Source organism: Vitis vinifera, chromosome 3, assembly GCF_030704535.1.
Source record: "Vitis vinifera cultivar Pinot Noir 40024 chromosome 3, ASM3070453v1".
NCBI classification, from domain to species: domain Eukaryota; kingdom Viridiplantae; phylum Streptophyta; class Magnoliopsida; order Vitales; family Vitaceae; genus Vitis; species Vitis vinifera.
Window position 1 is genome coordinate 18,464,411 of NC_081807.1, and position 11,000 is coordinate 18,475,410.

The 11,000-nt window shown below is 29.6% G+C and overlaps 1 non-coding gene across 1 annotated transcript; it reads right to left on the reverse strand.

The window, feature by feature from the left end:
* Window positions 1–9,520: 9,520 nt before the first annotated feature.
* On the reverse strand, window positions 9,521–9,605 carry TRNAM-CAU (transfer RNA methionine (anticodon CAU)). The gene is given in 2 exon segments: window positions 9,521–9,556; window positions 9,568–9,605. It is a non-coding gene; the product is annotated as a tRNA-Met (tRNA).
* Between the last annotated feature and the right edge of the window lie 1,395 nt (window positions 9,606–11,000).

The window sequence follows — 11,000 nt, forward strand, 5'->3', positions numbered from 1 at the left end:
AGAGAATATGACCATGGGACCCACCAGACAATGTTCATTGGGTTAACAGGTTTCTTTTATTAAGTCAATTGAAATGGTAAGTGCCATGATCAGTTTAGAAAGTGGGATTTCCGAAATACATCTCCCAAAAAGAAACAAAAATATTCCATACAAAGGCGGGCTATGATATAAAATATGGCAAGGAACGAGCAGAGAAAGAGGGGAGGATCCACACGGAGAGATATTTTTTTTCTAGAGCAAATGAGGGATTTTTTCTGGGAGGGGGGGGGGGGGTTTAGGAGGAGAAAGGCGAGAAGATTTTTTTAGCAGAGGATACGTAAAGGAGAGAGGATTTTCTGGACGAAGGGAAGTAACAGAGGCTTTCAAATCTTAATAGAGCAGCCACTTCAACGCATCAAAGACGGATTTTGAAAGAGTTTTCATTCTTTTTATTAGATGTCTTTTTTTTTTACGGGTTCATAATTCATAAGTCCATGCTAATTTGTTTTAATCCATATGATAGTTTAAACGTGTTTGTGATTTTAATTTAATTGGTTTTGTCTTAATTTACTCCTTAGTTTAATTTCGTTGTTATTTTTGATCTATTAGCTTAATTAATTAATTTTCTTAGATAGGGTTGAGGTTTCGATTTGGTTTATTAATTTATTATATTCATAATTTTAATTCAATTGTTTGATTAAACTTTTTAGAAAAATTGCATCTTGTTTCTAATTTCAGTTACTTTAGTTTCGAGTCACTAAATTATTAATTTGTTTTATTTTAAAAATGCATTTTTTTATTCCAATTTGGTAGATTAATCAATTTTATTAGATGAAGTGGATTTTTTTTTTAAGTCGTAATATAATTTGGTATTAATTTATTTGTTAGTTTAGCTTGAATGAGTTTATGTGTTTTTATAGTTTTAGTTCATTGATAAAATTGATTCTATGTTTGAAAGTTTGCATTTTTAGGTTGCTTTAATTTAATATTTGATTCATTATAGTTAGTTTAGATTTTTTTTTTTTATATAGTTTAGTTCATTAATTAAATTGATCCCATGTTTGAAAGTTTCAGTTTTTAGTTTGCTTTGATTTAATAATTTATATTCATTATTTTTAGGTGTTTTTATAGTTTTAATTCATTAGTAAAATTGATCCCATGTTTGAAAGTTCATATTTTTAGTATTCTTTGATTTAATTTCGTTCATTTTAATTAGTTTATGTGTTTTTATAGTTTTATTAGTTTATTGATAAAATTGATTCTTTATTTAAAAGTTCATGTTTTTAGTGTACTTTGATTTAATTTAATTCATCTATTTAGTTTAGACACTTTCACAATTTTTGGTTCATCAATAAAATTAATTCCATGCCTGAAAGTACATATTTTTAGTTTGCTTTGGTTCATTAGTAAAATTAATTCTATGTTTGAAAGTTCATGTTTTTAGTTTAATTTAGTCAAACTCGTTATAATTAGTCTAGGTACTTCTATAATTTTAGTTCCTTACCCGAATTGATCCCTTTTTAGTTTTTATTTCAAAATCATTAATGTTAGTTCCTGATCATCCTTATCTTAGCTTATATGCTTTTAAAATCCTAACGGTTAGTTCATGAATTGATACTTTGTTAGTTTGTCTAATTTAGAATGTCTTGCATGTTAGTGATCCTTCATTTAATTTGATTTTCTTTCTGAGGCCATTGGAAAATCATGAAGATTGGCCTCTACCATCACCATTATCATTTTTGTTAATTACTAAAAAAAAATTTTACTTTGAGGTTTCATTTTTGTTTTGTTTGGTATTTTATTTTTTATATTTTATTTTTCCCAAATTAATTCCTTTTATTTTAAAATAAAATACTTTTCTCAAAAAATCATTTTAAAAATCTATTTCAAAAACTCATTAGAGTCCTCAGGATCAAAATCTTTTTTTTTTTTATTTAAAAATAATATGCAACCATATCTTGTTCGGTTTGCATCCTTCTCGGTTTTCAACAAAAATTTTGGTTTTGAACAAAAACACGAATCAAAGCTTGTGGTCCTAAATAAATGGGATAATTCTAGGCTAAATTCGTGTATATTAATTTGGGGAATTGGTGAAACCCCTACATAAGAAAATCTTTTCAAAATTTATTTTTGTTGCCACATTTGACACTTGTTGAAAATCATGTCTATCTATTTTTTTAGGAATTATATACAAGATGTATGTGATAATTGATGATTCTGTATACTTTGATCACTTTTGCTATGCTAATTAGATAACGAGCATGTTAGGATTTCTATATTTTATTATTTGTTATCTAACCTCTTACAACTTGAGGAAGCACGTTACAAATTATCTATGCTATCTAGGTATGTCCTCTATCACCTACTTTCTGAATTCTGTGAATATTCTTGTCATTGTGAAATAATGCTTACGTCTAATAACGCTTGAGTGTTCTGATATACATGTTTCATTGTTTAATTATTTCTAATAAAACACATGCTGGATGATATATTGTTTAAATTAACCATCGATGTTTTATGATAGCGCTTGAGAAACGGTCCAGGTACGCATCTTAACCTTCCTTTATTATGATTTGATCTTGTTTGGCATGCTATTTTTTTGGAACCACCTAGCCTACTTAGGTATCCATAATTAACCGATTAATTGCCACATTCCCCTTAACTTAGTTAGTAGAGACCTTTATAGGGCTTAGAGGGGTGCTACCTCCTAGAGGTACCTTCCCAATAAGTAACCTGATCTTCGGACTTAGACTCGGGTTTTTCAAAGACACGCTTTTCCACAAAATTATGGAGTCATTTTTTAGGGTTTTATTTCTTATTTTATTTTCCCTTTTTAAAAAAATAATAAAATAAGTGGCGACTCCAACTTCTTTTCCAAAAAATCAATTTTTCACAAAAATAATAAAAAGCGAGTCTCGCCGATTGAGTGGGGATGCACGTGAAAAATGCGGGTCCACAATGTCCCTCAAACATGAGAGAGGAACAACATGAAACTTGTCTCGGAGATGTTGCAAGCGAGTGAAAAAGAAAGGTTTGGTTAAAATATCGATAATTTGATCAAGAGAAAGAACATGTTTTAAGAGCTCATGTTGAAAAACCTTTTCACAAAAAAAAAATGGACATCAAGCTCGATATGTTTTGTTTGAGCATGAAAAACCAGGTTGTTTGCAAGGGCAATAAAGCTAAGATTGTCACACCAAAGCATTAGAGAGTGTCGAATAGAAACCCAGAGTTCTTGAAGAAGAGACTGAACCCAGGTGAGTTTAGTTGTTACAGTAGTGAGGCATTGATATTCTACCTTAGTCGACGAGCGAGAGACAGTGGCTTACTTATTTGCACTCCAAGTAATGAGGTTGGAACCCAGAAAAAGAGAGTAACCACTAGTAGATTTTCAATCATCGGGATTGGAGGCCCGATTAGCATCCAGAGAAGCCACTAGATTGAGCGGAGAATGAAACTAGAAGAGAAGACCATAGTTGCTAGTGTCGTGTAGGTAACGAAGAATGCGTTTAACAACTTTCCAATTCAATTGCAATGGTTGGTACATGAATTGACATACGCGATTAATAGTGAAAGCAATTTCAGGGCGAGTGATGAAGGTCACTAAAAACGGCTCCTGTGTAAGCCGAGAGGGAAGTTCCATTGGCCATGGGCGTAGAAATAGGCTTGGTTTGATCCATATGAGCTTTCTGGAGAACATTGATGATGTATTTATGTTGAGATAAAAGAACACCTTGAAAGGTATAGGTAAGTTCCAATCTTAGAAAATAAGATGGAACTCCGAGGTCTTTTAAAGAAAAAGAAGTTCGAAGTTGGGTAATGAAATCCTGAACTTGAGTGGAAGAACTGCTAGTGATTAGAACATCATCCACATATATAAGAATATAAAGAGAGTGACCACCTTCAAATTTGAGGAAAAATGAGGTATTTGCTTTAGAAGAGTGAAACCTAAGACTAAGAAGCTTAGAATGGAAATGTGAAGCAGCTGATTTAATAAAAGGAAATTGAGATTCATCAAATGAGACATGAGGAGTGATATAAATTTTTCCATTTGATGTAAGACACTTGAATCCTTTTTGGTGTTCAGGGTACCCCAAAAAAATAGATGAGATTGAATGGTAGGCAAATTTGTGACCGTTGTATGGGTGAATATAAGGGCAGCACCTACAGCCAAAAACTCGAGGATAAGAATGTGAAGGTTTATGGTGAAAAAGAGTTTCAAACGAAGATTGATGGTTAAAAAGTGGAGTGGGCAAACGATTGATAAGATGAATAGTAGTGAGAAAGGCATGGTCCCAAAGATTGAGAGGAAGGTGGGCTTGAGCTAAAAAAGTGAGACCTATTTATATGACATGTCAATGTTTACATTCAACCAATCCATTTTGTTCATGGGTGTGGGGCAGGAGGTGCGATGTAGAATTCCACACGATTGAAGAAAGAGTTTAAATGCTATGGATTCACCTCTACAGTCCATTTACAAGCGTTTAATAGAAACCTCAGTTGCAACTCTACAAGCTTTTTGAATTTGATAAAGCAAGGTAGAGTCTCAGATTTTGTAGGAAGTGTATACAACCATAAATACCTGGTGGCATGATCCACAAAGAAAATGTAATACTTGAAATATGCTGGCGTCAAACAAGGAGCATGGCCCCACAAGTCAGCATGAGCTAGGGTTAAAGGTTGCTTGTATGCAGTGACTGAAGGTTGAAATGGGACTTTATGATGTTTCCCCATTGACATGCATTTCACAAAGACTCCATATTATTTTTAAAGCAAGGGATATTATAATATCTGAGTACATTTTGAAGAACTAAAAAGAAAGGATGGCCTAACCTTTGGTGCCAAATGCACATTTTTTAGGAATGAGCACTTGATGTAGTAGAAGACAAAACTTGTCTTGTAAGACAACCGTGACTAGTAGCACATGGTGTTTTATTAGGTGTGATGTTGGAAGCTGTGGAACTCCTTGGACATAGTGGCTTGATCGTGGGTAGTGATGATGCTCTCATATGGAAAGCACATAGGTCATTTTCAAGTTTTTCGTAGAGCAGTGTTGCACTTATGGCTTGATTTTTAACAAAACACACAATAGGGTGAAATTCAAAGAACACTTTGTTGTCTTGAGCAAACTACGACACACTAATAAGATTTTTTGTAAGATGTGGTATATGCAACAAGTTGCAAAGATGAAAAACAACTGATGAATGTGATGAGTGCAAAAAAGTTTCACCTATGGGAAAGATGAACTCACATTCTTCATTTCCCATGTATATTTTTTTAGGACCATCATATGCAAAATTGTTCATGAGATGTTCACGTTTTGGAGTGCAGTGATTTGTAGCTTCTGAATCTAGGAACCAACATGAGTTATTAACTATTTCAGAAGTTACAAGCATAGTAATCATAGGTAGAGGATTAGAATTATAGTTTGGAGCTTGAAATTCTTGATCAAATTGATGGAAACATTGAACAATTGTATGACCAATTTTGTGGCACATTTGACATTGAGGTTTTAAGCTTCCATGAGATCTCCCATAACCTCTTCTTTTTCCATGTTGAGGTGTATAGCTTGAATGTCTTCCTCCTACATTCTGATATGGTCTTCTTCTTTAATCAGAATGAGGTGTTATAGTAGATTGTGATGTGGCTATATTAATGTCCAAAGGGTCGGTCTGAACTAAGTTGTGATGATGTTGTTCTAATCTGGTCTCATGTGCCATTAGCAAAGTAGCAACATCTTCAAACTTGAGCAACTCACTTCTTGAAGTGATAAAAACTACAAAGGAATCGTACTCAAGGCACAAGCCAACAAGAACAAGAAGGATCTGGTCATTTTTAGAGACAATATGACCAATGGAGACTAGAGCATCAATAATACCTTTCATTTTAAGAAGGTACTCAACCATAGTTTCTCCTCCTTTCTTCATAGTTTGGAGTTGCATCTTATGCTGCATGATCTAAGCTTTGGATTGAGAGGTGAAGAGTTTCACCAACTTCTACCAGATTTCAAATGAGATGTTGGATCCAACCATGTGTGAAAGAATATTCTCACTCATGGAGGATAAAAGCCAACAAACGAGGAATTGATCTTATTGATGCCATGTGATAAAAGTGTGATTAATCGACCACCTTCTTGATAAGATTCTGTGAGAAATTCTAGGAGAGAAGACTTTCCATGCAAGAGGAAATGTTGAAGTCCATGTCCTTTAATGTCTCCAATCACTTGTTAGTGCCATAGTAGAAAGTTATTTCTGTCTAATTTCATAGCAAAGGGGATGGTTGAATGCTGCGGAGATGATATTTCTAGTAGTGGTAAGATTTCAAACAAATAATTTCAGCTCTGAACGAGGCCACCCCTGTGAATCTTACTCAGCATGCCTATGGGAAACCTTGGTGAATCGTCATATTGTGTTGATGACCAGAACATGGATTTCCAGTAATTAATTTCTTAAGACCTTTTCTTTTCTTTAAATCTATCAATTCTTAGAGAATTTGTACCAGGGATGTAGACTGTATATGCAGGTTCACACATATGATCAATCAACATAAAATTTTCTTACACTTGGAATAGAGGAGAAAATATATATTTTTTTTATTTCTAATAAATTTATTCATATCAATTAATTAAAACTTTGAAATTGAAGAAAATATTCTTATCTTAATGACCTTTGGTCTTAATACTTAATCATACTATTAGATTATGTTTGATTGATAGCATATAATATAAGATGTGATAAGTTATCCCTCATGTTTGCATTCCTTATCATATTTTATATTTAACCAAATATAAAATAAGATACTAACTTCCTTTTATATTTCTCATTCAAGATGTGTTAATTCTAAAATCACATAGGAGATATAAATATCTTATATATTATAATTAAGTTTATTTTTTTCATCCTTTCTTTTCATTTTTTAATATATTTACTTATTTTATGAAACAAAAATTTTGATTAAAAAATTATAAATTTATAGATAAAAATGATGAATTAAAAAATATGTTAATATATTTTAAAATAATACTAATATTTTATTAGTTAATATATTATATATTAATGATGCAATATTTTTATTTAAAATTTTAAATATTTTAATAATGAATATTGATAACAAATAAATAAAATATTACTTACTAAATTTAACAATTTTCAAATAATACAAAAGAAATTTAATGTCTATTTGGTAAATGTTTTCGAAAACAATTTTGAAAAATAGTTTTTGAGAATAGTTTTTAAAATTATTCTCTAATTTTTATAAAACAAAAGTTTGTTTGGAAACTTAAAATATTTTTAATTTTTTTAAATATTTTTAAATATATTTTAAAAATAATTTTTATATCTAGTATTTTATTTTTAATTATTCTATATGTTTGTATAATTATTTCTTAGAATAGACTTAAGAAAACAAGTAAAAATAAAATAACTAAAAAATGTTATCTAAAAACACCATATTTTATATTCTTAAGAATAAAAAAACAAAAAACTGTTTTTGATTGTTAAATATATTTTGTGTTTTTTTTTTTCTCGAGAACATAAAACTATTCTAAAAAACAGTTTCCAAAAAAACCTTTATATTTTTATAATATCAAATTAAAAAAAATGTAATATAATTTTTATTTTAAATAAATATGAAACATTAAAACAAAATATGTTCTCTATTTTATTTTTTATTTTTTTCCAAATTAAAATATAAGTACAAAATAATATACCAATATAGGTATCCTGTAAACTAGTAGAATGAATTGGAAAGAATAATTTTAAATCAAAAAGTTTGAGGCTCTCATAACAAATGGATTACTTTAGAATTTTATTTTTTTTTATTCTCCTTTTATTGGGTGCTGTTTAGTGGGTTGAAGGTGGTCAACGTACTTGAAGACAATAGAATTAAAATAATAAATGTTGTAAGCCTATTCCACAAAGTCCAGTGTAGCACTCTGGCAATTCCTACTTGATTGCAATCCGGGTTCAAATCCCGGCACTAGAAAGCAATTCTTTTTTATTGTTAAATTGATAAAATTAATTTGCCACAATTGTTTTTAACAATTAAATTCGATTTTATTAACAAATGTTTTAGTATAACTTATATTTTATTCGGATACATATTTTATCTTATATCTTATCCTATCTTACCAATCAAACGTAACCTTATATACTTAATAAAAAAAAGTTGGATGCTTAATAAAAACATTAACTACGATTTTATTAACAAATTAATTATATATATATTTACCTTGGCTAAAGTGTGCCTTTTGAGTTTGGTTGAGGATTTAATTCCTAGACCATCCAAACCCTCAACCCCAAATATTTAATAAAGTGCATGTCTAGCCCTAATGGTAAACATTTACACAATTCGTACACTTTGAAAGTAGGGGTGACAATTTATATTGATGGATCGTATTCATATGTTGTTAAAGCTCAATCATCCAAATATTTAATAAGATGCATGACTAGCCTTAATAATAAACATTTATATAATTTGTAAGCTTTGAAAGTAGAGGTGTCAAGTAGGGGTGTCAAAGCCTAGCCACATAAGTAAATAGGTTAAATCAAATACAACACAATAATAATTGAGATAAAAGTATGAATATATATATATATATATATACACACACACATGCATATGATAAAAAAATTGAGTTCGAGCGCAAAAAAGGGTTTTGAGTCATCTTTAGTTTGGCCCAAGTGTGTCTCTTAGTTTGGTCGAGGATTTAATTCCTAGCACACCAAACCCTAGTAAATATTTATAAGATGCATGTTTAAACATGTATGCATTTCATGAACTTTGAAAATAGGAGTGACAATTTGTGTTAATGGACATATTTGTTTGGTGTCGAAGTCTAATCACTTGAGCAAATAGATTAATCGAAACACGGCATGAATAACAAGTGAGTTAAATGTATGAATCCAAATACAATTTAATTATTAAAAAGGTAATAAGTCATATAACTCATTTAAAACTAAAGTCTTATTTAATAATCAAGTCAAATTAAGTTTTATTTAAGTTAATCTTATTAACTTCTCAATTTGATGTGTTTATGACTTAATTGACGTACTTATTCATAATCAAATTTTATACGACTTAAATATAAGTTAAATAGGTTATAGTTATAAATAGTTTACACTACACAATTATTATATAAGTTAATTTTTGTTAAGTTCGTGTTATGTAAATTGATCCCAAAATAAGAAATTTATCAAACAAATTATATAAGTTGAAACAAATTTGAATTAAATATGTTTATACTTAATCTAAATTTCAAAAAACACGAGTTGAATTTGAGTTATATTGGCTAATCATTTAAACTTTGTCACCTCTATTTGAAAGTTCCAAGGCTTCAATGTTAAGGCAAGGCTAGAATTTAAAAAATAAGCCAAAACCTAACCTATGAGAAATCAGATTGGGCTTTAGCCCAAAAAATACTGAGAGGGGCTCAAGATTAAAAAAAGTCAGTTCAAACCCACAGGCCTTAGATGTGGGCCGGTCTGGGTTGCAGCCCAAAATTCTCAGGTTGGCCCCAAATTCAGAAAAAGGAAAACAACTTTGAGGTGAGAGAGGCTCGAACTCTCGACCTCAGGATAACTCGTATGCTATGAGACCTACGCGCTAGCCAACTGCGCCACCACCCCATATTGTTCAACTTTTAAAATTTATATATATATCAGTAACAGGAACCATTTTCCAACTATTCTTCAATTTAGTTTGAATTACCCAAACAAATGAAAGGAATTTTTTTTTTTGAATTACCAAAACAACTAGTTTTTTCATAGGAATTTGGTTTTTCGATCTTCCATACTCTTAAAATTAAAATTCGTTAGAAAAAATATAATTTATCATTTAAATTTATTTATTTTTATCTTCCTTTAGTTTTTCTTTCTTTTTTACTTATCATTTCTATTTTTTTTCTTTATATTTTCCCTTAATTTTTTTTGAAAATCAAACATATTCTTAGGGTTTATATTTTTTAATTTTTTTTATTGAATGTTAAAAATTAATATTTGGATTTGGATTAGACTCAACATATGAAAAAAAATAGCACATCAACGTGGCGTCTAGGATCTCGTACTCGCTTGAGCTAAACGTTCATCGCTATATGCGTACAACGACCATCACCATCTTTGCCCTCTCATGTTCTATAAAAAAATCACAAGTAATTGTGGACCTATGTTTTTCACATGCGTCCCCACTCGACGATGATACTAGCTTTTTATTTTGTGAAAATTTGATTTTTTGAAAAAGACTTGGAGTTGCCACTTATTTTTATTTTATTTTTTTAAAGTGAAAACAAAATAAGAAAGAAAACCCTATGTAACTCCTTATTTGGAAAAGACATGCTTACAAAAATTGAATCTGGATCCAGGGATCAGGTTACTTATTGGGAATGTATGGTGGTGAGCCGTAGCACTCTTCTAAGCTCGTATACGTATGAACTCTACTAAATGAATTAAGGGAATTGTAACAATTAATTAATTAATCATGAATATCAAGATTAAAGGAACAAAACAATATGCACAAAGATGATGACAAAATAAAATTTCAAGAATGTACAAAAACAAATGACAATAGAATTATGCAAATTGATTTATTGAACTAATTAGAAAAAAAAAATATTTGAAATAATTAGTTTTCAAGAAATTTCAAATGATTTTATTAAAAACAATTTTAAATTAATGATTTCAATTTATTTATTTACAAAAAGGAAGTTTTAATTTATTTTCAATTAATGATTTGATTCAATTTCATTTGTATTTAATTTTCAAAAAAAGTTATTTACCTTTATTGTATCAAAAGTATTTATTACAAAATTTAAATTTGACAACAAAAACTATTTTTACTTGCTTTTACCATAAAGGAATGAATTTTTACAATTTTATTTTTAAAAAAAGTATTTCGATTTATTTTCATTTAAGAAAAGTGACTTATACAAATTATTAAAAAAAATATAACTTTATTTGCAAAAGAATTTTTAATTAAAAATTAATTTTTTGGACAACTTTATTTACAAAACAATTTTTATTAAACAA